This window comes from Amblyomma americanum, unplaced genomic scaffold (genome assembly GCF_052857255.1).
Source record: "Amblyomma americanum isolate KBUSLIRL-KWMA unplaced genomic scaffold, ASM5285725v1 scaffold_427, whole genome shotgun sequence".
Lineage (NCBI taxonomy): Eukaryota > Metazoa > Arthropoda > Arachnida > Ixodida > Ixodidae > Amblyomma > Amblyomma americanum.
The window spans coordinates 422270-449744 of record NW_027526898.1 but is presented as its reverse complement, the minus strand read 5'-3'; positions in this window follow the sequence as shown (position 1 = coordinate 449744).

Here is a 27475-nt window from a genome sequence, read left to right as displayed (position 1 = left end):
AAATTTTTCCTTGTTAGTACTTTTAAATGGCGCTTGAGAGAAAGAGCCAAATTCCTTGACTGTCGAGACAAGTAAAACGTTTTTGCGCGTCCCTCCATTGGTAACTGTTCGCCAGCTGCGCTCCGACATTTTGGGGACGTGTGCTTTGACGAGTCCAATGCATGTCTGAGCGGAGCAATTTTTACGTTTCGTCTTGAACATCGCCTTCAAAACTAAAAGGCAAAGCTGGCGTTGCCCTTTAGGGCGGGTCTCTTCGCTTTCCTGCCGCAATTTGCCTAGCGCTTACTGCGATATTTGTTCATGCACTGCAGAGGCCTTAAACCACTGCCGAATAATAATTCATATATTAAAGTCTCGCAGACTTCTGCCAAGTTTCAAAGAATTCTTTTGGAAGGTTTCCTCACCCACCGCAGCTGCGCCATCCTGTTATATGTCCCCAATGTCATTTCCAATTTTTTATCTCTTGTAACTCATAATGGAAACCTGAAGGAGGCCTTGATAACGTAAACCGGATGCAATAATGTGTTATTATCACGTCGAGCAAAGCCACAATATATGTCAACCAGTTAGCGTTGCATAAAAAATTTGAGAACTAAATGGTTCTGCCCTTAGATTAACCCACTCCTAGAATCCGTGCATGTTGTTTCGTCTTTCGTCACTATTGGAGTATTTCCACTAAATAAACCTTCATGGGTTTTGTAGCCTCGGCAGTGAGAAATCACTTGCAATAACGGTGAGGTAGCGCTTGCATAACGTCCGCTTAGAGTCATGTCCTGTTTTCGGCGTCTGGGCGGGAGCATTTGTTCTCTATGTTAAAACTCTCTGCAATAGGTATCACCACCGATCGCTACCATTTCAGCGCAGATGTAGGCTTGTCCAGCATCACAATATTGTTGACGTCTAAGATACGTTTTATTATGCAGCCGGGCTTGCCGGCCATGCACCTAACCGCTGAATGCATTTTTCACGGCAGGTGAAACTTGCCACCAAACTTCGTAGCTGGCGGTTAAAATTCTGTCACGGGAATTTCAGGAGTCGGTAAGCCAAACCGGAGGCTTTAGCTTTCTTCTGATGCCGTCTACACTATTGTTTGGACGCGTGTATAGTAGGACTCTGCCACTTAAAGCTGATGGTGATTTCGTAGTTGTCTGGATTACAACGCAGAATAACATTTATTTTCGTTTCGTCCTTCATGAACGTAGGACATATCCCGCTCGACACAGTGCACCCAGTACGCATAAACCATCGCAAAGAATGCCACAGATAGAGGTTGTAAAAGTGCACTGTTTATTTCTTATTTATTAAATTGAAATCCTCTGATAACTCATGTTCGCGTCCGTCTATTACGATCTTCAACTGGATAAGAAAAAATATTTGTGGACGATGGGATACGAACCACCATTCTTCCGTTCTGCAGCGGAGCGTGCTAACGACTACGCTTCTTCATGCCAACGCATTTGTAGTTCCCATTGTCTAGGACGCTGAAGAGTGTTTGTACAAAGGTGTCGAATCAGATCGATGCCTTCCAAATGCCCTTCAGTCTATCCAGCATTTAAGATTCACAAACAATTGTGCTCTTAATTGACATCTTAACCGCACATCAGTGACAGAAGCTGCACCGTGCTAAAGGCTTTCGCCTCTCCGCACTCTAGGCCAACAAAGTGCCCCCTTGAATTTTTTTAATTTACCCACAGCGCCATTTTTGTTTCAAATTAACGGGGGGGAGAAAGAAATCATTACGTAAGCAGTGCAAAAAAGTTACAAGTAAAACAACACAATACATAAAAATTATTGAAGTATAATTTGAAACCGTCAAACAAAATTATTATCAGAGTGTTAGAGTAAACATTCGTTCATTTATGGGGCATGAGTCATTGGGAAACTTATTCCATTCATCTATTGTTTGTATGAAAACAGACTTACTTAATAAAAAAAACTGAAATCAGAAACAAAGTGGGAGTTGTTTGTGTTTTCTTTTTAGTATTGATTTCATAAGCGGATGTTAATTGATCCCTTCATTCGATGTGACCCTAAAATATTCCATCAATCAAGCAGCGGATTATGGAAACAAATACTAAACCTTTTCTATGACGGACCACACCAGAGCTCGTTCGCACATGTCGACTAATTGGCTGCTTTAAATAGAGAAGATACCACTCAATTAAAGCGGTGCTTGGAATTGAATGGTATTTGTTAGAGCTGCGGTCCCAATAAAGCTCTTTTAGGAATTTGGTGTGCCGAATTTTGAAAGACTTGAAAGTTATGAAAACCAAGGGTAGCTTGCGACTAGTGCATTTAAACGACCTTTATTATCCTGCAATGCGCCAAATAAGGAAAAAAGCTTTATTCCAGAAAAAAAGTGCACAAAAGGGAACAAAATTATCAGTGTCTTCGACGTCAATGCATAGAAAGGCCAAATTACTCGCGGGCAAACGCACTAACCTTCTTCATATTTACACGCGCAGGCTTTTGAAAACGTCGCTCAGTAAGAAAGTGGCCTGCAGATATATCTCGAAAGGGCCTCTTTTCCCGTCGTTTCATCTTCATGTATTGCCCGAGATTGAAGGGTTTCCGACAGCGAGCAGAAGTGCCTCTTCATTAAAAGTAAATCGTCGTCAGGAAGAAATGATGGAATATCCTGATGAAAACGTCGATGACAAAATGAGAGCTCTTCACACATCAAAATGACTGTTCGCTATGGTTTGGACTTCCTCGAAAAAAGGTAATGCATGCTTAAATAATTTTCGTTTTGCCTTCCAGTAGAATTTCATTTTATAGCAATGTAAAACAAAAAACAAAAATAACTGGTTAATTAGAGATGCACAAAGTGAGCAAGGGAAGGGAAAGCCTCAAGGTGCTTGCAAACTTTTCGACAAGACGACTTCTCTTCGTGTGTACTACGCTCTCATTATTGGCGGGGTATACACAGGGTTTTTCTCTCCCAGCCGGAAGGTGTTAGTGTGGGAGAGAAGACATGAGGTAGAAAGGGTGTTAAGACGGGGCACAATATCTGGTAAAGAAAATAACCATATGACGTGCGAAACTGTGAAGGAAAATAGGCCAGCTAGGCAGAACGAATCGCGAAGGTTAAGCGCGGTGAGAGCGGGCGTGAGCTTGAAAAGCTGTGTACCCGACTGCGACAGGTTGCATGGTATGACTTGCTGGGATGACCTAAAACACTAGGATAAATAAATAGGCTGCAGCAGCATGGCAGAATTAAATACCAGGAACAAAAAAAGAAAGGAAAAAATAATATATAGAGAGAGGGGGGATGCGGTAAAAGAATTCCGGGTGGGAGCAGAAGTAGTTTGGTTTACTTTGTATGGGGTTTAAAGCTCCAAAGTGACTCAGACTTTGAGAGACTCTGTAGTGAGGGGCTCCGGAAATTTCAGCCACCCGGGGCTCTTTAACGTGCACTGACATTGCACAGCACGGGATTCTATGATTTCGTCTCCATCGAAATTTGACTGCCCAGCAGAGATCGAACCCTTGTCTTCCGGGTCAGCTGCCGAGTGGCATAACCACTGAGCCACCGAAGCAGCGGCTTAAGGTAAAAGTGTAACGATAAATTAAAGACAAAAATAACAAAAAGGAAAGGAGGTGAAAAGGAGAACTGCGGGACGAGAGACAGGATCGGGACAGAGAGGTAGGGTGAAAGAAACGATAAAGTGGCGATATGAAGTACTGTGGATATGTTGAGGAGGAGGTAAATAACAATAAGGAAGAGGTGTGGGTTAGGCGCCGGTTGGGGTGACGTTCCCTTCCTCGCCGTGGGCTCTCCTCTGGGCTCCACGCCAGGTGGCCGACTAACGATGTCGATGTCGTTCGGTGACCTCTTCGGCCTGTTCCGTGATTCGGAGTTGAGCTTTAAGGTCTGAGATGAGCAGCACGGCCTCCCACTGCGATTGGGTAGAGAACTGCAGACAGTTTGACGGCTTGTCTTGATTACATGAGTATAGGATGTGTGGTGTGTCTGCCTTATGGTGCCCACAGAGAGAACAGATGGGGCTGCACTGCTCCGGGAACCATATGGGGTACGCGTACGGATTAAAGTAAGTGTCTGTTTGGAGCTACCGCCAAATGACTGGTTGTGTTTTACTTAGAGATGAATGTGGTTCTGGGAATATTTGTCTCTAATTCTTGAAGTAGGTAGTAATTTCTTTGTAGGTCGTGACTTGCTCCTTGGACGACTTGAGTTCGGCGTAACGCACCTCCCTGTTAACAACGAATCCTCGGAAAAATTGGTGCGCCGCCTCATTTCCAGCATGGCCCGAATGGGCGGGGACCCACATCAATGTGTTCTGGTGGTATTGGAGATTTTTTGTAATATTGTCACGTAGTGGAGACGGCAGTCAAAGGAGCGATGAAGACGGACAAAAAATTGTTCCATAAGAAAACTGTTTATTGAGCTGACTTGCGCCCACAATGAGCTGAATCACTAGGCGGCGGAGTAGCAACAAGCGTGCTAGTCGGTTATAATGCGATTCTTGGCAATTGGCGTTTCTCGCATCTTCGGCGATGTCGAAAAACGCTCACTGTAGCTTCGAAGCTGATTGCGGATCTGATGGTGTCTGTCCCGGAGCAGCACTGGGTTGATGTCGAAAGTGGGCGAGTTCTCTTGGTCAGGCGAATCTTCTGCGGCTGTGTCGGAGAGGCCGAAAGAGTCTCGTACGTGGCATATTTCGTCGAAGAAAGCAATCGTCGTTCATCTGTTAATGTGCCGGTATTCTACGCTGAAGTTAGTTAGCAGTACTTCGGCCTGGCCATTGCGGAAATGTGCGATGCTTCTTGCGATGCTGATTCCTTGAACTAGAAGCAACTGCATGTTCCCCTCGATGATTGCTTCAGCATTAATGGCTTTCGTGGCGCCTACTGTCATGATAATGCTTGAACGGGGAGGGACGCATAATTCTTCTGCTACACTCCGGGCAACGTAATTGTCCATGGTTTTCATGGAAGGATTGGCCTCGTTCGTCAAAAGCGTAATCTGCTTGGATCGCAGGTCGATGATCGCCTGATTCCCATTAAGAAAATCTGTGCCCAAGATCGCTTCGCGGAAGGATTGCGGCAGCACAATAAAGGACGCAGATTAGGTATGTCTTTTAACAGTCACTCGCGCTTTGCATCTTCCTGATGGCGTAATGAGGCTTCCCCCTGCGGTAAGAATTTATGGGCCGTCCCAAGTGGTCTTGACTTTCCTCAGCTGCGCAGCAAATGTTCCATTCATCAGCGAGTAACCGGCTCCTGTGTGGAAAAAGAGCGGTATCTTTCGGCCGTCGATAGTCACTTCTAAAGTAGGATGTCCAGGCTGCTGCATTGCAATTCGGCCTCGGCTTCGGGTCACGGCTTCGTCACGAATGCGAATCGCGGGTGGGGCGGGTGGGGCGTGTGGTCGAAGCTTTTCTGTGTGCGGTGTCGTTATGAATGCAGTTCGCGTCGTGGTTGGGGTTGTCATTTTGTGCGGCGTCGGTGCAGCGAGTGTAGGGTCTTCATGCGCCGTAGCGGTTGCCGCGTGTTCATGGGGCGTAGTCAGTAGAGGATCTTCGACGTTTCGCTCGTGAGCAACCTCACCTTCAGAGGTTTCTGACTTTAGTTTCCTCTACGGGGGCTGGGAGACCTTCCTCGAACCGCGGCTGCGTAGCTGCGGCGTGGCGACGCAAAGCGCGAGGTTGACGGCTGTGGGGAGCGTGAGAGGCGGTTCGGCGTGTACTTATTTCGACGCAGGTACTGGTCAATTTCCTGGGGACGTTGGCCGAAGCGTGGTCGTGGGGTGTTAACGGGAAATCTAAGACCGATACGTCGGTCTGAGCAGTGACGAAGAAAGCACAACACAATGAAAGCACAACTGTCGGTTGTCGGAAGTCCTCCAGGCGCCGCATTTCCAGGGGCTTGAGCGTCGTTCGTAGGCTGGGCGGGCGGGGGCTTGGAGGTGGCGTTGTGGAACAAGTGGCTCATCTCGGAGAGTACATGGGGGTCGTCGTTGGGACTGAGGAGTCCTTATTGCAGCGGCGTAGGTCATGGCCTGGGGCTCTGTGGCCGTCGGGGTGCCAAGTGCGCATTGCAATTCTTCCCGTACCACATCCATCAGAGTCGCTGCTTGCGGCAGTGAGGAGGATCGCAGAAATCGGCGTAGCTCCTCTCGGACGATTTCGCGGAAAACTTCCCGCAAGTTGTCGCTGGTGGTGGTCGTCGGGTCCGAATGAATTGCACTGGCAGAGGAAGGGCAATTGTACTGCCGGGCTCGGACGTCGAGGGTTTCTCTCGATCGTTCAGGCTTCTTGCATCAATTCGCTGACTGTTTCTGGCGGTTGGCGGACGAGGGTTCCAAAGAGTTGTTCCTTTACGCCGCGCATTAAAACTGAACTTTCTTTCCTCGATCATCTGGGGGTCGGCGCGTCGAAAGAGGCGCTTCACCTCTTTTACGTAACTGCGGACGAGCTCATTCGGAATCTGGATCCTGGACTCGAGCAGTCGTTCGGCTCTTTTCTCACGACCCTGATTAATACATTCAAGATTTCCTTCTTGAATAGCTCCCACGTCGTTAGGGAAGACTCGCGGTTTTCATACCACGTGCATGCGGAGTCCTCCAATGAGAAAAATACGTGTCCAATTTTTGCCGCATCATCCCACTTTTTGAATGATGCCACGCGCTCAATTCGTCCAACCATTGTTCGGGGTCTTCGCCTAGGGATCCATTGAAAGTTGGCAGCACCCGCGGCTGCTGCAGTATGATCGGTGTCGACATCTTCGGCGAGGTTGCAGTGCTCGTAGCAGCGTCTTTTTGCTGTCTGGTGCGGTCTGGCAGTGTCTCGAACTCAGGCTCTTTTACCTAGAGACATCGGCTGGCTCGCTGAGCTGCTGACTCGTCCTCGGGTGCGAAGTGCTGAGGGCTGGCGAAGTGCTGAGGGCTGGCGTCTCGACTTGAAGGGGGCATCCGGAACATGGAAGGCTATCCATCACCTCCACCATATATCACGTAGTGGTGACGCAGTCGAAGGAGCGATGAATTCGGAGAAAAGTTGTTCCAAAAGAAAATTGTTTATTGGGGCTCACTTGCGCACACAATGAACTAAATCACTCGGCGGCGGCGTAGCAACACGCGTGTTTAGCGGTCGTCGAACAGGATGCCCGCAGAACTGCCCGGTACCCTGGCTGTTCTAGTCGAGACAATCTGGGTTCTGGGATAGCTATTACTTCAAGGCTTTCGGATTGTGATTGAATGTGTAACTTCAGACCTGCACTTTTGTGGCGCATAGACCTGCAGTTCCACTGGCAAATTGTTATGGTTTTAGGATTGGCTATTTGACTAGGATAGATTGATTGGCGCCCCTTGAGCTCACGGGGGAAGCACGAACACGATCAATCTGAACTTGTGATGTACATCCAGTATGTATTGTTCGAGTCTTTGTGTCAAATTGTCAACTATTTGTGGTAGGTTATCGAGTTTCTGGCTTTGTTCTTCACTTTTTTTCGAGTTTTGGGACTCTACCCTCCAATGAAGGATTTCTCACGTCAGCTGCTGCTCGTTTTTTGCGAAGTGTTTCTTCGTTGCTTAATACGCTTAATGGTGTTTCGGCTAATGCGGTCACAGGAGTTTTCATTTCTGTGACTTCCGGCACTGGGAGGGTCCATAGGAGGAGGGTCCTTAGACTTGCCGGGTGCTTTTAGTTTACTATTTTCTGGTTTCAAGTATTTGATTCTTTCCGTGAGCATTTGTATGTGGTGGAGTGCGTGATAGAGTTTAGATTTTATAACTGCAGCTCCGTCCCCTTTCCATGAGAGGCCACCCCCGCCCAAATCACCTGTTTCGGTCCGGGGCTCTGAGTCCGGCTGCTGGTGCTCCTGCCACCTCCACTGCAGCTGCTGCTGCGTCCGCTGTCCAAAAACGGGAAGAAGCTCGAGTGATCCTTCCTTTGGGTGGATGTGGCTCGTCGTAGGTCGGGGATATGGATCTTGACTGGTGCTCCGATGTTTTCGTTTGTGGTCGTTGGAATCCTTTCTTGCAGCGGTTATCGCCTGTGCGGTGCCTTCCTCCGCAGACAATGCAAACTGGGTCGCATATTTTTCCCTTAGGTTCTGGTTCTTGCAGTACGGGCACCGTTGTCGCGGTGGCTCTGAATATACGACTTTCCTGCAGCCCGTGCACGCCTCTACGTTTGGAATGGAGGGGTAGACTAGGTGCATGACTCCCAAGTATACGATGATCTGGGAGTTCGTTTGCGTCGAATTGCATCAGAAGGGACTTTGATGTTCTTGCCATTGTTCGTGCCCGTACGATTTCAGGGTTTTTTTTGCGGAATTGCTTCATCCTTTCTCGTTGAGTTTCGCCATCTTAAAGGGATACTGAGGAGAAATTGAAGTTGGCTTGTATCGATAAATACCAGCTCCTGATCACTAAAACGCCACTCTTACCGAAAACAAAGCTCTTGTAAGGTAGAAAATAGCAAGAACCAAAATACAGGTATCGCCACCGCAAGCCAATCTCGCAAGTACAAGCGTGGTGACGCCATAGGACAAGAGACGCCACCTTGGAGGAATTCTCCATCCTACTTGGGATCGCGAATCTCTGAGGCTGACAAAGGTAGGTTGCGCAGATCAATATTGAAGTAAGTTTTGTTTTAAAACCAATAGTGCACTTTTATCACACAAGGAAGGCAGGCAAAAGACAGCCTGAATGTTGGAAGCAAAGAAAACGGATGCTTGGCGGCGCCACAGGCGGCCAGGAGAGTTTCTATTTGTTATGGCGCTTCGCGTCTATGAGCTTTGCGTGCCCCGTGGGTTTGTTTTTGACGCGCTTCGCTTTACAAGCGCCGAACAGCAGGGGAACTCCAAGTGCCGCTTCAAGTGCTAGTTAAACTTTGAAGAAGCCTGTTAAGGCTGGTCAAATGATCGCCACGGTCGATGAAAAGCTATTATGGCACGATGGTCGGTGATCGTAGAAGGCAGCACTTGTGCATTCGCACGCTTGCCCGGCGAAACATTCCCGGTTGTGCCAGTCAAGTTAGTTAGTTAGTTATATTGATTTTAATGGCGCAAAAGCAACTATGGCTATGATGCGCCAAACACAAGGTTAGGTTTTTGTTAAATGTTACGCTTTTTATACTAGGGTTTGTTTAAAACATTGGCTTCATTAAGAAACTTAAAAATACTTGAAAGATCAACCAGTGCTTGATCACCTAAAAACAACTTGGGGTGCAATGGGATGTATTCATTGTAGAGTGTTCTAAAATATTTTTTTCTCAGTTGTCCCATTTTTGTACATGAAATTAAAATGTGGTTTACACTGAGTACTTCGCCGCACATTTCGCAGAGAGGTTTGTCTTGTTTTGTCAGTAAGAAGTTGTGTGTAAGGTGTGTGTGCCCAATGCGTAGCCGACATAAAGTTGTGCCAGTCAACTTCAAACTACTTAACGGAAATCGTTTATTAGGGACGGGAGACAATGTACAAGGCAGTTACGAAAAATTGCTGATGGCCTAGCTCTGTTAGGCCAGGATATACCTAGCGAAAGCACGGAGACTTCTGCATCAGAAGATGCATTCACTAGAAGCGCCTTTATTGCCGGCTGTAACTTGAGCCATCGTGGCGGAGCGGTAGCGTTTCCGCCTCAAACGCCGAAGGCCCTGGTTCGAATCCGAACCTCGGCACCGGACTTCTTTACTTTTATTCAGTGAGTAGGCGGGGGGTTTCAGTGGCTCCCATAGATGCCGTCGCTGCGGAGCGCGCGCGAGCTGCACGCCGAAGTTACTTCGGTCAAATCGAGACCCTCTATACTCCAACTGCGCTTGACCGCCGACGCGTTCGGCGGCTTCGGCGCACTCTGACAGCACTGGAGAAGGAGATTGGAGCATGTATCGATTTCGCGCCGAGTGCGCCTGCCGCCGCCGGCCCGGCCAGACTGATTTGGCTCCGCGGCGAGGTGCGCGTTATATTCAATAGCTGCGGCAGTTGGGCGGAGCTGTTCTTTTCGAGCTCGGCTATTTTAATCCATTCACAGTACATACCTGAAAGTACATGCAAGTTGGCGAGAGAGCCAGATCCAGTGGACCCGTTGAATCTAGCGGAAGCCGTTGAAGCGTCGTGTGCCGGCTTTGGTTTCAAGCCGCCGACCTTAAACGCGACCGCCCTCGAGCACCCATTTGTTGTTGTTTTTTGTGGCAAAAAATAAATAACTTGGCCCTTGCAACCGTGGGAGACCTCGACGCCGCCTGCTGCGCCGTGCAACCGCGCCGTTCAAGGAATCGCAATCCGTTGGCCCCAAAGCCCCGGCCAGCCTCCGATGGGCGCAAGGCGCCGACTTTGTCCTGGCCCCTTGCGACTCCCCGCACTGGGGTTATGATATTTAGTTTCCAACGGCTGCTCTGTGAGGAAGGGGGGAAACCACCCGCCGGCGCCTAACCAAACCGTGCTCCCTCAAAAGCATCGCACGCTCTGTGGGGCTGAGGTCGCTGAAATGCAGCCCGGGGTTTTTGCGAGAACTTCGTTGGCGGGTTGTGGAACGGGATCCATCGTAACGCTGGCAAGACGCCGATGCAATACGTAAACGAAGCAACGGTAGCGACCCGCGAAGGATGCCTTCAACGTGCGGCGGCGGTAGCTTTCATTTCGGCAGCTGCTAGACCTCACCGCTAGCCGCCAGAAATCACGGAGTCTCCGTTTACCTCACGTTTCACGTCACTCCGTTCTGTGTCGTCATGAGAGTTCTCCGTGTCGTCTTAAGAGTTCTCGAGTTTGAATTGGAGCGGCGGGAAAAAACTTTTCAACTTCGAATCAAATTTCTTTGAAATAAATGCATCTTTCGCTCCCGGACAAGCGTCAACAAAGCCATGAAATGCCGAACTATCAGATATTGCGAACAAAAAAATTTTGATAGGGTTCTCCTCAGTGTCGCTTTAAGCCCGATAGATGATGCCCTGCAGAGCCCTGTCTGGAGGGACGATGTGCGACGTTATGACGATTCTTTGCCTTCTATCTTGATTTGCTTGACTGCGAGGTAGCGCAGTGCATTTGCCTGCACCGACATCGATATGGTGATTACATTATTTGCAGAATTTGTTCAGGATTTTCCTTCTCAGCTTCGGTAGCGGTGACTTCGCTCGCTGTTGTGATCGCGTGCGTGATGGAGCTCTCGGTGTAGCGCGTGAACTGTGCGCCACCCGTTGTCTGTAGATGATTTTATGGTCCTGCTCCAGGAGTCGGGGCAGTGATTTCTTAGGATGGAGTGGAGGAAGATGTTTCGCCTGCGGCTTCTCGGTCTGCTTATTTGGCTTCAGAGTTGTTAATGACTCAGCTTTGGGGTAATTATTACGGTAAGAAACAATAGTTTTCCAATCGGTCTTATGGAATTCGACTGGGGAGGCGTTAGTCCCAACTACGGCCTACTCCATGATTGCCGCCGTGGCGGTCGAGCTGCGCTAGGCCTGGCGTCCGGGCAAGCAAGGCATAGGAGCGAGGCTGGATTTAGACAATCGGAGCTCGGTCACTCGAGCTCCGATTTGCTTAAATGAGGTGTTGAAAGGTGCCTTACACACTCACGCTCTCTGTCCGTGTGTTGGAGTCGATGTATACTGGTGTTTTTCATTGCAGCAGGTGCTCGAACGCGGAGTCCATACGAAGCACACGCGTCTTCGTTGGCCCCCTAGCGGGAAAAAAAGACCTTGATATGTTGATCTCTGTTGGTTGTAAGGTTCTAAATTTGTGGACTAGGAAGGCGTGACGTCTTATAAAAACACGTATAATAATGTCAGGCCGTGTGATAATTAAAACCACATTTAACACACGACTGAAAGCACTCAAAAGGTATAAAACCTCCATGTTAACGCATAGATGCGTTTCTAACGTATTTACCGTATTTGCTGTCCTGTAGAAAAAAAAAAGGTTACTTTGCTTTCTCTTCTATTTCTGATTTGATGTCTTGCGCCTGCCCTCCAGCACTGAATTTGGTCATATTACTATCACTGCCTTCAGCATACACTAATAAGGCGCTTCTGAATAGAAAACCATGAATCCTTTCTGAGAATCCATTTATTAGGTTGGGCCGAGCGAATCACGTGGTATGCCAGTGTTTTAGCATATCTATGAAGCTCATAACTGTCATGTCTGGCATCCAATAACTGGGCGGCGTAGACGTAGCATAGAAAGAACGTTTATTCCTGCTACTTCGCAGCAAGCCAACAGGTTACATACTGAGCGCGGTGGGCCCGTGCGAGTGGTCTTTTAAAGCCAGCACGGGCTACCCGATAAGAGATAGCCGGGCAGTGAGCATGCGCAGGCAGTACGCGATAACACGCGTGCTTAGTTTCGCGCGCACACAACATCTCCTTCCTCCTAATGAGCGCAAAGTCTTTTTGCTACATTATACAATGCACCTAATGCTCTGGCTGATATCGATCAGGAGGTCGCCGGTCCCTCTGTGGATAGCGTCGCTCCCCTGGAGGGTCGTTCGTTGCCGCAGGGGCCGCAGCTGGAAGTGGCTCGGTGGCGCTCTCAGGATCCCTGGAATCTGGAATAAAATCTTCCATGATGCTCTGCTTTGAGCTGTCGTTGCTGAGCAGTAGCTCGTCTTGATGACGACGCCAAATGAGCACCCCACGATTCGTCCTAACTCGAAGCTTGAATGAAACGGGGCCATACTGCTGAATGATAGTGCCAGGGACCCATTTCTCAGGACCTCTAATTCCTCACGAGGACCTAATCGTTGATGTTGAAAAGTCGCTCACGTGCCTTGCGTCGCAACACATCGGAGAGCTGTTGCTGAGCCACTCTTCCCCCGACAGAAGGCTTGACTGCGTCGAGTCTCGTGCGCAGTCGTCTACCTATGAAAAGGTTTGCTGGAGTTTCTCTTGAAGTCGCATGCGGCGTGTTGCGGTACGTCATCAGGAACGTCTGTAAGGTTGCATGCAAGTAGTCTTGGGGTCGTCCTTTCCGCAACGCAGATTTCATTGTCTGTACAAATCTCTCCGCAAGGCCATTCGAGCTTGGATGGTACGCTGCACTCACGATATGACGACCACCGAAGCCTTTGACGAAGCTCTTGAATTCTTCGGAAACGAACTGTGGTCCTTTGTCGGTCACTATGGTCTCGGGTACGCCAAAACGAGAGAACAGGTCTTGGAGACACTGAATTGTGTGGTACGCCATAGTCTTCTGCATGACATAAACTTCCGGCCATTTTGAGTGTGCGTCCACAGCAACAAGGAACATTTTGTCTTTCATGGGTCCAGCAAAGTCCAAGTGAACTCTTTGCCACGGCGAAGTCGCCATGACCATGGATGAAGCGGAGCCGGTGCTGGTTCGTTCCGTTGCTGCTGACACTCTGCACATTTCTTCACGTGTTGCTCTAGGTCCGCGTCGATACCAGGCCACCAGACGTAGCTCCTCGCGAGTTCTTTGCATCTTACGATACCGGGATGACCCTGATGAAGTTCCTCAAGCAAGAAGGCTCGGTGTTTTGGAGGCACGACTACTCTCATGCCATACATTAAACACCCTTGATGAACTGTGAGCTCCAAACGCTTGTCGAAGAAAAGTTTCAACTCCTTTTCAGCGACATGCGACGGCCAGCCAGCACTTGTGAAATTCAGTACCTTGCTTAGTAAAGGATCACGCCTCGTTTCACGAGCAATGTCTTGGCCTGTGACAGGCAGCGTTTCAAAACGAAGCGAATAAAAAGTTTCGCTTTCTTCTGCCGATTGCTTTTCGCTGCTGTCGAGCGGCAAGCGCTATAGACAGTCTGCTTCCGCATTATCAGTAGATTTCTTGAATTCAAGAGCATAGTTGTAGGCTGACAGCGTCAGCGCCCAACGCTGCATGCGGGCAGCTGCCATCGCGGGAATGCCTGTTTTCGGGCCGAAAATTGTTTGCAGTGGTTTATGGTCAGTCACACGCGTGAAGAACCTTCCGTAGACGTAGAAGTGAAACTTTTTTACGCCGAATACGAGGGCAAGGGCTTCTTTCTCGATCTGACTGTAGTTCTTTTCGGCACTTGACAATGTGTGGGATGCGTAGGCAACCGGTCGAACTGTATTTTTTGTCATTTTCTGCGAAAGAACTGCGCCTATGCCGTACTGAGATGCGTCGCAGGCAAGTTGAAGCGGTCGCTTCGGATGATAGTGGGCAATAACTGGAGGGGAAGCCATAGCTGCTTTTATCTCCGTGAAAGCAAGCTGGCATGACGCATCCCACATCCACTCCTTTGTTTGCTTTGGCAGCCTGTACAACGGATGTGCCAAAGTCGAGAGACGCTGAACAAACTTGCCGTAATCATTGACCATCCCAAGGAATGACTGCAGTTGCTGATTGTCTTTTGGAGCAGGCGCATTTAGCAGTGCCAATACCTTTTCCGGCGATGCGCAAACACCCTCGGCGTTGATGACGTGGCCCAGATAACGGAGCTCTCGTTGAAACAACGAGCACTTATCGCGTCGGATGCGCACACCGCGTTCCTGCAATCTTGACAAGACGGCTTCCACGTTATGGAAATGCTCTTGCTTGGTCTTGCCTGTGACCAGGATGTCTTCAAGGTAGCAACTGACTCCTTCCAACCCTTTCAGCATGTTGTCCATAATTCTTTGAAATATGCTTGGGGCGGACGAAATGCCGAAAGCCAGACGGTTCATAGTATACAAGCCCTTATGAGTGTTTATCGTCAGTAGTTTCCGGGAGCTTTCTGCCATAACTACCTGCTGGTAGGCCCTACTCTGGTCGATCTTCGGAGGTTCCTCTCCTCCTGCAAGCGCTGCTAGAAGGTCATCTATCCGAGGTAGCGGGTAGCGGTCTACTTCCAGTCAGGGATTGACGGTGGTTTTATAATCGCCACACAGTCGGAGGCTTCCATCCCTCTTCACCACCGGTACCAAGGGCGTCGCGTATTCGCTTGTAGCAACAGGCGTTATGATGCCAAGCTTCTCTATTTTCGCAAGTTCATCTTCTACTGCACCTTGCAGAGCAAAGGGAACGCTTCTTGCCTTTACGAACTTCGGCTGTGACCCTTCGCGAAGGACAAGCTCGGCCTGCTCTTCCGTGATGGTACCTAGCTCATCCTTGAAAAGTTCGGAATGCCTGTCTAGCATGGCTTTCAGCTTTTCTTGCCAGTGTTTTGACATTTCTCGAGAGGGACAAACGTGCTTCAAAAAAACTAGGTTCTTCCAATCCAGACGAATATCTTGCAACCATTCTCTGCCGAGGAGTGCCGGTCCTGTAGTGTGCACGACGTACAGGGGAAGCTCCACGCTCTGGCCGTTGTGGTGCACGACGACTTTCGCCATACCCTTCGGTGTTACGATGGCCCCAGTATACGTGCGCAGCTTTAAGGTAGCTGGCTGAAGTCGCTTACGTGGAAACAGCCTCTGGAATTCGCGCCATGATATGACGGATACGGCTGCGCCGGTGTCAAGCTCCATCGTCAATAGGACACCGTCAACGTTCACGGGTACAGTAAACGGGTCTGCGTTGACTGACTGAAGTGGGACAGCCGACTCGTTTCGGACGGACGTGAGCATCTTCACACGTTTCCGAGGCTTTGCCTCCCTAGCTTTCTTTCATTTCGTGCAGGCGCGTTGAATATGCCGTTTCCGGTTACAATTATAACATGTATCGCCGATATGAGGGCACGCTTCACTAAAGTGATTGGGTGACCCGCAACGGAAACAGCTTGGCGACATCACAGACTGCTTTTCGCCTCGAACCTTATTCACTTCGTACGCCGGGGATACGCTGTTATGCGTGAACGCCGCGCTTTTCATTGCAGTTTCCATGGCAAGAGCTCCATCTACGGCCTTCTGGAAGGTTAGCTTTTTGTCTTCCGTGAACAACACACGCTGAATGTCCTCGCAGAGCAGGCCGCAAACGAAACATTCCCGGAGCGCTTCATCCAAGAAACTTCCAAATTCGCAACTCTGCACCAGCCTTCGAAGTTCCGCGACAAATTCGGCAATGGACTCACCGCTTCGCTGTGACCGCTTGTAAAATTTCGCACGCTCTGCGATGACGGACGACTGCGGCGCCAGGTGATCGCTCAGGAGTTTCAGAAGACTGTCAAACTCTCGTGACGACGGTGCGTCCGGTGCCGTCAGCGACTTGAGCAGCGCGTAGGTCTTCGCGCCGATGAGACTTAGGAAAGCAGGAACCTTCTTTGCTACTGGAACATCGTTGACCGAAAGATAGGCCTTCAACCTTTCCTCGTACGAGCGCCAGTCGCTCGTGGTCTCGTCGAACGGTTCAATGTAGCCGATGTGACCCATGACTCACTTGGAAGTTTCGGCTGCCGTGATGCCAGTTTCAGGAATTTCACCGCAGGGAAATCTTCGTGGCGGGAAGCTTTTTTACACAGAGGCCAGGTTCTTTACACTGCGAATTCCGTACGGCGGTCATCCCATCCTCGTCGCCAATATGTCATGTCTGGCATCCAAGAACTTGGCGGCGTAGACGTAGCATCGAAAGAACGTTTATTCCTGCTAATTGGCAGGAAGCCAACAGGTTACATACTGAGCGCAGTGGGCCCGTGCGAGCGGTCTTTTAAAGCCAGCACGGGCTACCCGATAAGAGATAGCCGGGCAGTGAGCATGCGCAGGCAGTACGCGATAACACGCGTGCTTGGTTTCGTGCGCACACAACAATAACCAGGCGCAAGTAAATACTTTAATACTTAGAAACATTAGGTTGGCATACGAGGCACCTTTAAGCAATCCTCCTAAATCAATATTCGGCATCACATTGACCTAATTTCAATTTCATTTATTTTTTAATGCATATTTTCTGCAGCGCTGTGAAAACATTATTGCAGTGCGATACATACATACATAAGTCGAACATATAGCATGGGCTCACCTTTTGTACTATATTATAGATACAGTGAATGGCAAAAAGAAAGAACCTGAACTTCGAATTCACACCCGTCATAGTTCTGGCGAAGAGAAAAAACACGAGAGCAGAAAAAGCGGGGAACAGCAAATGAGCATGTCAGGAATCCGACAACAGTTTTGGGAACGTAGCCTTTGACTGGAATTCCACAATACGATGGGGTAGTTTGTTCCATTCAATGATGGCATGAGGAAAAAAGGATTGCTTGAAAGAATCAGTGCGGCATTTTGTCTCGCATATTGTACACTCGTGGTCGCACCTTTTCAAAATATTAAGGAAAGTACTTAAGTCATGTTACGTGCATGAGGGCGAAAGTCTTTGTGTTTTCGTGTTTATTAGTTAAAATTATATCATAGGGATTACCTGATATTAATTTATGATCAATAGATTGTCAATTATTGATCGCTATTGATGACCTGAGGTGACATTTGGATTGAGTAAAAGGTGGAGCGGACACTTCTTGTACATGTTTCCTGAGGACAGGTCTTTTGCACACTGATGAGGCAAGAAAGGCTTTTGCCGTATTAATAAATGTGGTGGCAGCAAGTAAGTTTTAAGGTTAATACCGGTTTTATAGAAATAGATGCGGTAGAGAAATTCCAGCCTAGTATGTAATCGGCGCTCCTCTAGTGCGGCCCAGTTCAGCACCTGCTTGGTATAACTAGAGCGAACATTAAAACAGCGTTTGTCACTAACAAGCCGCGCTGTAAAATTGTGAACGCGTTCCAGTATAGCACAGAGAGACCTAACACAAGGATATCAAACTGCACAGGCATACTCTATAATTGGCCTGATATTAGAGAAATAGAGAGGTTCCTATAATTTCTGAGTAAGGCACAAGATATTTCTTATAAAAAAATTACAAAGTTGACAAACTTCCTACAAAGTGTAACATTCGTTATTGATACCTTGATGGAAATGTGTACGTTCTGTTTTCTCCAGGTTAGCCTAAAAATATACACCGCAAAATAAAACTACCGTTTACGATTGCGACTCGTTAAGAACACTGTTCTGCACAGTGTAAGCGTTCTTATCCTAATGTTTTTAGAGCCCTCTAATTTTTGTAGGTCGATTTTTTCGTGCAGTTCAAAACATCATCGGTTCTTTTTCTTTTTGTTAAACATTTTGACAGCGCGCGCCTCTTTGGCTTAGTGGTAATGCCTTCATCATTGGTTTAGATTTTTCCACAAAATTTATTCCTTGTGTGCTTGACTTTTTTTCACGGGAATATGAGCTGTTGATATTTTCTTTTCTGATTAATATATCGGTGGATTTAGTTTGTTGTGTGCTGAAATATTAGATGTGAACTAATAGCGTAAATATTTATTCAACCTCTAACAACACAGACAGCATGTGAAGAGGCGCTGAAAACAGAAAACCGATCATTGTGCATATTAAGCGGCTAAATTTAATGTGGGTAATGTTTATATCTGCGTGTTTAAAGATGTCAGTTGTTTGTGATAGATATATTCTATAAAGAACTTTAAAGCCGTCTCGGAGCTATTGTAATTATGCTTCACTACATCATAGGCTCACTGCTACAGCAGAACACCTATTATGGTGCATAACGTTGAACAACACACTGCTAATTCACAAGATTTTATGAAACTATTCCGAAGAGGAGTGCCTTCCCTATCGTAGCACCGGGCGAACTGCCTGCGTTGCCCGAGGATACGACCTTTATTGGTCTTACGCACGAGTACATCCCTATTACCCTCGGTCTGGTCATATATGGCAGCTAGTTGCTTTCTCCGGAACGCGACTGCACTACTTCTCGCTGTAAAGCTCACATCATTCGCGTCTAATTTTCCAATCGATGCTCCTAAAGGTTACGCAAAACAATGTGTAAAAATCACATGAAAAGGAATTGACTGATATACTGCCGCGAATCTTTGTAGTGTTTGTGAATTCTTCAAAGCTGCCGGCACGCCGCGTTATCTATTTTTTTTGTGATGCAAGATGTGAACAGATTTCACTCGATTGATTGCATGCATGTGGAGCTGATTCTACAGTGCTATAGAACGTTGTACTAACTCTTCTATCTGCTTTAAATTGAGCATGGCCGAGAGCGCTGGGGATTTTCTTCGACAACTGCCGAGCGCGCTTGTTGCTACGCCGCCGCCGAGTGGTTCAGTCCGTTGTGGGTGCAAGTGAGCCCAAATAAAGAACTTTGCTGAGACGCCATTATCGCTTTCTTTCTGCTCTCTGGATGACAGTCACCACTACGTAACATCTGTTGGCGTTGCGGGGCAGCCGTCTATTTATCGGCACCCCCTTCAAGTCGTCACGCCAGCCCTCTGCGCTTCACATCAGAGGACGAGCCACTAGTTCACAAAAACCAAGCGACGTCTCCAGGGAGAGCAGCCTGAGCTCGGGACACTGCCGGGGCTTACCTGACAAGGAAACGACGCCTCAACTCAGCCGTGGCTTTCTCACAGGCATCGACCCAGGTCATCCTGCAGCAGCCGCGGGTTCCGGGAACATTAAATGGCTCCCCATGCGAAGACCCCGATCAATTGTTGGACGAATTTGTGCGCGTGGAATTGTTCAAGAGTTGAGAGGATGCCACTTAAGTAGCACACGTCTTTCTCTCACTAGAGGGCTGAGCATGCACGGGGTATGAAAACCACGAGTTATCCCTAACGACATGGGGTCTATTTGGGAAGTGAACTTTTGAAGTCATTCTCCAGTGTCGCGAGGAAAGAAAGAGCCGAACGACTCCTCGCGTCCATGATCCAGCTTGAGAATGAGCCCGCACGCGTCTACGTCGACGAAATGAAGTTCCGCTTTTGTGCGCCTATCCAGATATGACTGAGGATGAAGTTACATTTCTAATACGCGCCTTAAAGGAATTACTAGTTGCCACCTCGTTCGCCAGACGCCAAAAACCGTCGAGTAATTCAAGCAAGAAGCCTGCACTATTGGGAAGACACTCGACGTCACAACTCGGCAGCACAACCGCCCTGTTCATGTCTCTGCAGTTCATGCGGACACAATGACCACAACCAGCGACAGCTGGCGGGCAGTTATCGGCGAAATCGCCCGCGAAGAGCTTCGTGGACTGCTGCCATCCTCCTCACAGTCGCAGTCTGTGCCTCTCATGGATGTTTTATGGGAAGAAGTGAAACAAGCACTTGGCACCCTGATGGCCACAGAACCCCAGAGTATGACCTACGCCGCTGCAGTGAACACTCCTCAGCCCCAACGACACACCGTACGCCCAATCCGACATGAACAACTTTTTCCAGATCGCCGCTTCCCATCCTTCACCCACTCAGCCTGCGAGCGACGCTTAAGACCAGGAAATGCGACGCCCGGAGCACTTCAGACAACTGGCCCTTGTGGTTCTATTGCGGTCAGGCCGGCCGTATTCTTCGTCACCCCCCGTACCGACGTATCGGCCTTCGTGGATTTGCCGTTGACGCACCGCGACCACGCTTCGGCCAACGTCCGCAAGAAATCAACGAGCACTTGCGTATAGAAGAGTAGGCGCAAAACCACCTTTCGCGCTCACCATCGCCGTCAGCCTGGCGCCTTGCGTCGCCATGCCGCAGCTACGTAGCCGCGGTACGAGAAAGGTCTCCCAGCCCCCGTAGGAGAAACTAAAGACAGCAATCTCTGGAGATGAGGTTGCTTACGAGCGAAACGCCGAAGAACATTAAGGACCACGCCGCATGAAGACGCCGCCCTCAACACGCCGACGCCACATACAATGAAAACCTCTACCCCGACGCGCACCGCCTTCACAATGAGGCCGCCACCCAGAAAAGCTTTGACGATCCGCGCTACTAACGAATCACACAACCGACGAAGCCGTGAGCCGACGCCGCGGCAGACGTGCAACGCAAGAGCCAGGATATCCGACTTAGAAGTGGGTATCGACGGCCAGAAAGATACAACTCTAGTCAACAGAGGATTCGATTACTCGGTGGTGAATGTAACATTCGATGCAGAGCTAAATAAAGTTGCGACCACTTGGGACGGCCTACAGATTCGCACCGCAGGGGACCACCTCATTACGTGATCAGGATGATGCAGAAAGCTTGTGACGGTCAAAGGATGTACCTATCCTGTGATATTCGTTCTGTTTCTCCAACGTTCCCACGAAGGGGTCTTGGGCATGTATTTCTTTAATGAAGGTCAAGCGATCATCGGCCTGCGATCAAAGCTGTTCACGCTTTCGACAGACGAGGTCATCGCTTTGACAAGAACTCTAAAACATCACGTTGCCCTGAGTGTCCTAAGGGAACGAGTGAGCGTCCTAACCCTCTAAATCGTCATCCTCTTTTTAGGGCCTTTGAAGCCAGTAACTGTCATCATCGACGGGCACATGCAATTTCTTGTAGACCTATGAATCAACATCGCAAGAGGGATCGCGCATTTCCGCAATGGCCAAGCCGAAGTACTGCTAACTAAGGTAGGTAGGTGAAAACTTTATTGATGAGCCTTATGGAGGAGTTACTGCTTAGGGTTGGTTTGGCTCTTGATCCCGGGTGGTGGCCAAAAGCCCATGACGTGCGGTGACCTGTGCAGCCTACACTACGAGCCGCCTTTGTAGGGCTGGTTCGGAGGTGTAGACGGCGATCTCCCAACCCTCTTTTTTCGTGAGGTTTCAGGGAGATGGTAGTTGAAATTCCCGGCAGAGATATAAAATGTGGTCAAAGGTGGCTCTCGGAGGCCCACAAAGGCAGGATTCTGGTCTGTATTGAACTGGGCGGATAAGGGCTGACAAAGCCGCTGAAGAGAATGTGCGAGCCTGGAGCTTTCTCCAGGTAGTTTGTTGTTCTTTCGAGAGGGAGATGTGTGGTGGGGGATAGACGAGCCTTTGCTCCCTGTAATGGAGGGTTATTTCATGATAGGTGACGAGCCGGTCCCTAGCGCTACCACGGCCTATGGTGTGCCCTGCTCAGTTGACGTGCGCTCGAGCAAGAGAGTGGGCCCCTTCGTTGCCGGAGTTGCCTGCGTGGGCTGAAACCCAAACTATTTCAACTGGTCGGGGTTCTGTGGAGCTAGATTGAGAATTTTTTGGGTGGTAGAATGAATCTGTCCCCGTGCAAAATTAGTGATCGTTGTTTTAGAGTCACTCAGAATGAGTGCGGAAGCGGAGGACGGATTGGCAAGCGCTATGGTTGCTTCTTCGGCTTCAAGTGGGGTTGTTGTCTTGATCGAGCACGAGGTCACGTGTATGAGGTCATGCGATGCCACAGTGATGGCGTAGGCAGAATTGTGGATGTACTCTGCCGCGTCCACGTAGACCGCGTCTTTGTCGTTTGCTTGAGGTTATGCAAAGCCTTGGCACGAGCTTCGCGTCTGGCCTGGTTGTGAACTGGGTGTACGTTTTTGGGCAGGGGGTGAACAATGAGTCTGTCTATGATGTGTGGTTGAATGGCGTGTGTGTTGTTGGGGGGTGGACCTGTTGGCTGAATATTCAGAGAGGCGAGAATGTGTCTTCCTGTATTTGTGAAGGAGAGTCTGTCAATCTGAGCCGTGCGATGAGCTTCAGTTAGTTCTTGTAATGTATTGTGTACTCCCCTACGTAGGAGATGGGTGGTGAGAGCTCGTTGCGGGAGATTTAATGCTGACTTGTATGCCTGTCTTATTAGTTCGTCTACCTTAACCTCTTCCGCGTTTGTGAGGTAGAGGTAAGGAAGGGTGTAAACCATCTGAAAAATCACGAAAGCCTGTAGCAGCCGTCTAAGGTCATGTTCACGCATGCCTCGGTGCTTGTTGGCTATTCTTGTAATCACTCGGATGGTTTATAGGTCGTGATCGTCAGTTTGGAGATGGTCTCCGTGTTGCGTCCATTGTTTTGTAAGAACATGCCTAGGATGCGTATCTTTTCAACCTCTGGCAATGGTAGGCCATTGACCTCGACGTGTATGGAGGTGTTTTCCTTCCTGTTGCGGTTCGGGGTCGGGTGGAGTAGCAAGAGTTCAGATTTACAAGACGAACTTGCGAGGCCTATAGAGGCTGCGCACTGTACTACCGCACTTATTTCTTTGTTTTTGGAAGCGGTATGTTGAAAAGCTTTCCCACCACTGTTTCCAACGGTCAGATGGCCCCTTCTCCAAGATTGAGTCCTACAAAGGAGTGTTAGTGGCTCTGATTTCACTCTTCTGCGTCTTGATCGTGAGGTCAGCCTTCTGAACCCTGCTAAATAGCCTGTTTAGAGTCCCAATATGTTGTTCCTAGGAAGAGGCCTCTACGAGAACATTGCCGATACAATGAACGACACTGTCTATTTCCTATAACAGAATACGCTTGAGGCGCGTAAAGATAGCCGGTGCTGTTTTAATGCCGAAAGGAATATAAACGAACTGATAGTGACTGGATTGGGTAGAGAACGCTGTTTTCGGTCTCGAAGCTTCCTCTAAGGGTACTTGCCAGCAGCCTTTAGCAAGGTGAAATTTTGAAAAGTACACGTTGGTTCCAACCTTGGTAAATATTACAACTGTTCTTGGAATGGGCTCTGCATCAGACACAAGAATATTGATGCATCGAAAGTCGATGCAAGTCCGGTAGGTGCTATCTTTCTTCTTAATAAGAATGAGAGGGGAGTTGTATAGAGATTTGGAATGCTCAATGACAAATAATTTGATCATCTCGTCTATCTCCTTTTCGACCACGTCCTTCACGGCAAAAGGCAACGGGTATTGCAAGGTATTCACGACTTTAGAAGTCGAGAGCCTGAGTTGACACTCTACTGAATTAGTCGTCCCGGCAATCTCGAAAAAGATGTCTGCATACGTGTCAAGCAAGCTCCGAATCTCCTGCTTTTTTTCGTCATCGAGCTTGGTGAATATCTGTAAGGCTTCAGTTTCTTTACCGCGGTCTGTGCTAAGAGTAAGCAGTTGTTCTTCTGAGTCACCTTCTTCGATTACAACGAAAAATGACGCCTGCACGGTCTCTTGGGACGCACGCTCTTCGCTTCTTTTCAGCATATTGATGTGGAATAGCTTCTTAGTGTGGCCAAAGTCGATCCAATAATCCACGTCGTTCTTTTTTCCACAAACCACAAATGGACCTTTCTCACTGCATGAGGATTTTATTGTGGCTGCTCGGAAAAAGAGTCAGGCATAATCTCCAACCTTTAAATGCCGCTTCTTGCTGTTCCTATTATAGTATTTCTTGTGAGACTGTTGGGCACGCAACAAATTTTAATGTGCCGCTCTTACAGTTTGCTCGAGACGTTCTCTTAGGTCGAGAACGCAAAATAAAGTCGTCTTCGCGTCTTCTCCCAGCTCCTCCCTGGCCCAGAGCTCTCTGGGAACTGCTAGTTGTCCTCCCACGTGACGTCTAAATATCTACTCAAATGGAGAAAACCCCAGACACGCCTATGACACCTCTCTGTATTCGAACAGAAGCAGAGCGACATAACGATCTTATGTTTTGGGCTGTTTATGACTAAGCTTCCGCAGCACCTGCTTGAGTGTGTCGCTAAATTTCTCGACCATCTCATTCCACATTGGATGGTAAGGCGTCGTTCTGACATGTTTAACTGCCAAAAGATCATTGAGCTCTATCATTATTTCGGAAGCGAAACAGGAGCCCTGGTCTCAAAGGTTCTCTTTCGAAAAACATATTCGCGAAGACATCTCCACCAGATCATATGCCACGGTCACTGAATCTATCTTTGGCAGAGCCAAGGCGTCGGGATACCGCGTCGAAAAATCGACGAGAATGAGAATATATCTATTCCCTTTCACCGATGTGGGCGACAGCGAACCGACACTATCAACAGCGACTCGATCAAATGGACAGTCGATAAGAGTCATGCGTCGCAGCGGAGCTTTCACTACTTTGCCTTTCATTAACACGTCTTTTTGGGCTAGTTGGTGCATACTTGATTTAGAGAAAACCTAGCGCAAAAACATGCAACCACAAAGACAGAACAGACGAGACACAAGCGCTAACTCACAACTGGCTTTTTATTGATGCAGGATGCAGTTTATATACGGTGAAGCTTCAAGGGGAGAGAAGGGTGACAAGGAGGAGAAGGCGAACAAAGGGAACATCGCTTCGCAAAAAACAGGCAGGCAGCCAAAAAATCATACAAGAAAAAGAAAAAGTTACATGATAACTGAATCTAAAAATTGATAGTCTGAATCAAAAAGAGATAAAGAAGGGGTACTGATGAACCTACTGCCATATTTCTTGATGTAGAAAGCCTTCAGACTAACACGCGCCGTCTTATCTGTGCTCTTGCCAAGAATCTTCGTGTCCTTCAAAATCGCCTCGCACCCGTCGCAGCTCATTACGTGCGCAACCAAATGTGCGTACTTGTCTTTTAAGTCTTTCAGGCACGTCCTTTGACAGAAGTCGCACGACCTGACATAACTCTTATTTTGCCACTACGCTCCCGGCCGGTAGAATTCTTCCAGAACTCGATCTGTAGTCTTCTTATGCCCTGATGCCTCGCCAACGGGCTATCGTGGGCAAGGCTGAACACCTGTGATCTACAAGACTGGAAGTGCTGCCTGTCGGACCTCTCTGCCCGAGGCGAGGCGATAGAGGCGGCACGGCAATCCCTTTTCAACAGAATACGAGTTCGAAGTGCCGTGATTACCATGGACCACCTTCCCTACTTTCACCCAACACGCCATCAATGACTCATCGTCCCTGCTCTGCTTCTAACATTTCCTTGGTGAACCTCATGGAACCAACGTTAAAAGCAGTATTTTCCCTTCTTCGTCCGGTAACTTCCTTTCCAGCCCACACCACTTTTGGGACCTCGTCCTCACCATATGCACTGGCGACCTCGTTATTGACTATGCCTGGTCATAATTTAGCAGCGCCCTCCGGTTTCTTGCAATTAATATCTGGGTTTGAAGGCTCACGGGCCTCTGGTATATTTCGAAATAAGACAGCGTACGAAGGCGGCGGCAGCGTTTTTGTGGAGGACAAACACTAAGGCGCACGTGTGCTGTGCGACGTCAGTGCACGTTAAAGATCCCCAGGTGGTCGAAATTATACCGGAGCCCTCCACTACGGCACCTCTTTCTTCCTTTCTTCTTTCTTGAGAAAATGAAGCAGCACGAAAAAACGGGGACGAAAAAGACACATACGACAGGACGAATGCTGTATCTGTGTCGTATGTGTGTCTTTTTCGTCCCCGTTTTTTCGTGCTGCTTCATTTTCTCAAGATGGATTATTACCAAATGGGCCAAACTTCGGTGCTTTTGCATAGTATTTCTTCTTTCACTCCTTCCTTTATCCCTTCTCTTACGGTGCGGTTCAGGTGTCCAACGATATATGAGGAAGATACTGCGCGGTTTCTTTCCCCGAAACCCAATTATTATTATTACATGGCACAAAAATGTCTCCGCGCACTTTACGAGGGGCCTGCCAGTGAAGTAATAGGGGAAGCTATATAGGCTTCTGCCTCGGAAACATTCAGTCTACTGCCATCAACAAAGAACACCGTAGATCTCGACCCGGTAAGAGCTGAGTCAGGAGCTAGGGCTCTCCGCACAACCACCGTATTGATCCCCGTGTCCCGTAAAACACGTACGGGTAGGCCTTGAAGCTCGCCCTCAAGTACCGTAATGTGTAGGGAAACTGCAGGTTTTTTTCGGACAAGTCCGACCACTGCCTTATCCTCAGCTGGTTCAAACCTATCTGCTGTGGTGTACACCGTTTCAGGCGCAACACACTCTGGCTCAACACAACAGGACGACTGCTTCTGGTTATCCTGCTTTCTTGAGCAGAAGCTTACACCATGCCCTGTTTTTCGACAATAAATGCAATAAAGCTGTTTTGGCTTAGAGCTACAGTCGGCAGACTTATGTCCAGGTCGATTACAATTGAGGCACCTTCCCAACTCTCTACTTGAAGGAACATCCTTCTCGCTCAGAATTCCCACCGCTAACGATTCTTTCAACGAAAACATGTTTCTTTATCGCTGGAACTCTAGAAAGTTTTCTGCTTCCTCAGCCATTTTGTCCAGTGTCTTGCACTCTCTTTCTCGAAGAAAAAGCGCCAGACGACAATGACAGTTCCTCATGAGCTGTTCGGCCTCCACCACGTCACGTAGATCATTGTACGTTGTGGCTGTTCCCGACATCTCGACCCATCGATGGAAAAGATTGAGCAAGCGGGCGGCGTATTGCTTGCCTGTTTCTTTATCTAGTGGCTTACTTTCATGATAACGCTCTGCTCTGTACAAAAAATGGTGCAGTGGGGCTAGTTTTGCCTTAATATAATCCATTGAATCTGCTGGAGACAATCGACCGAACACACGGATAGCCCCCCGCACCAGTCAAAGACATACTGAGTGCTGTAGCCCATTTTTCCTTGGGCCAGCTGTGCCCTTCTGCGATTCGCTTAAAACGTTTGAGGTATGCGTCCAAGTCATAACTGCGATCGTCGAAATGCGAGATCAATTTGTGCGTGCTAACCGCTGCTGAGGGACTTCGTGCGGGTTCTCGATTATCCCAGCCAGCTTCTGCGATCCTTAATTGGAGCTCCAATCTACGCACTTCAGCCTCTGCTAGCGATATTTTATGGTCAAGCTCGGTTTGTGCTTTACGCTGTCCTGCCTCTGCTTGCGCCTTGGCATGCTCGCGTTCGGCTTCTGCTAGGGCCTTGGCGTTCTCGCGTTTTGCTTCTGTTTGGGCC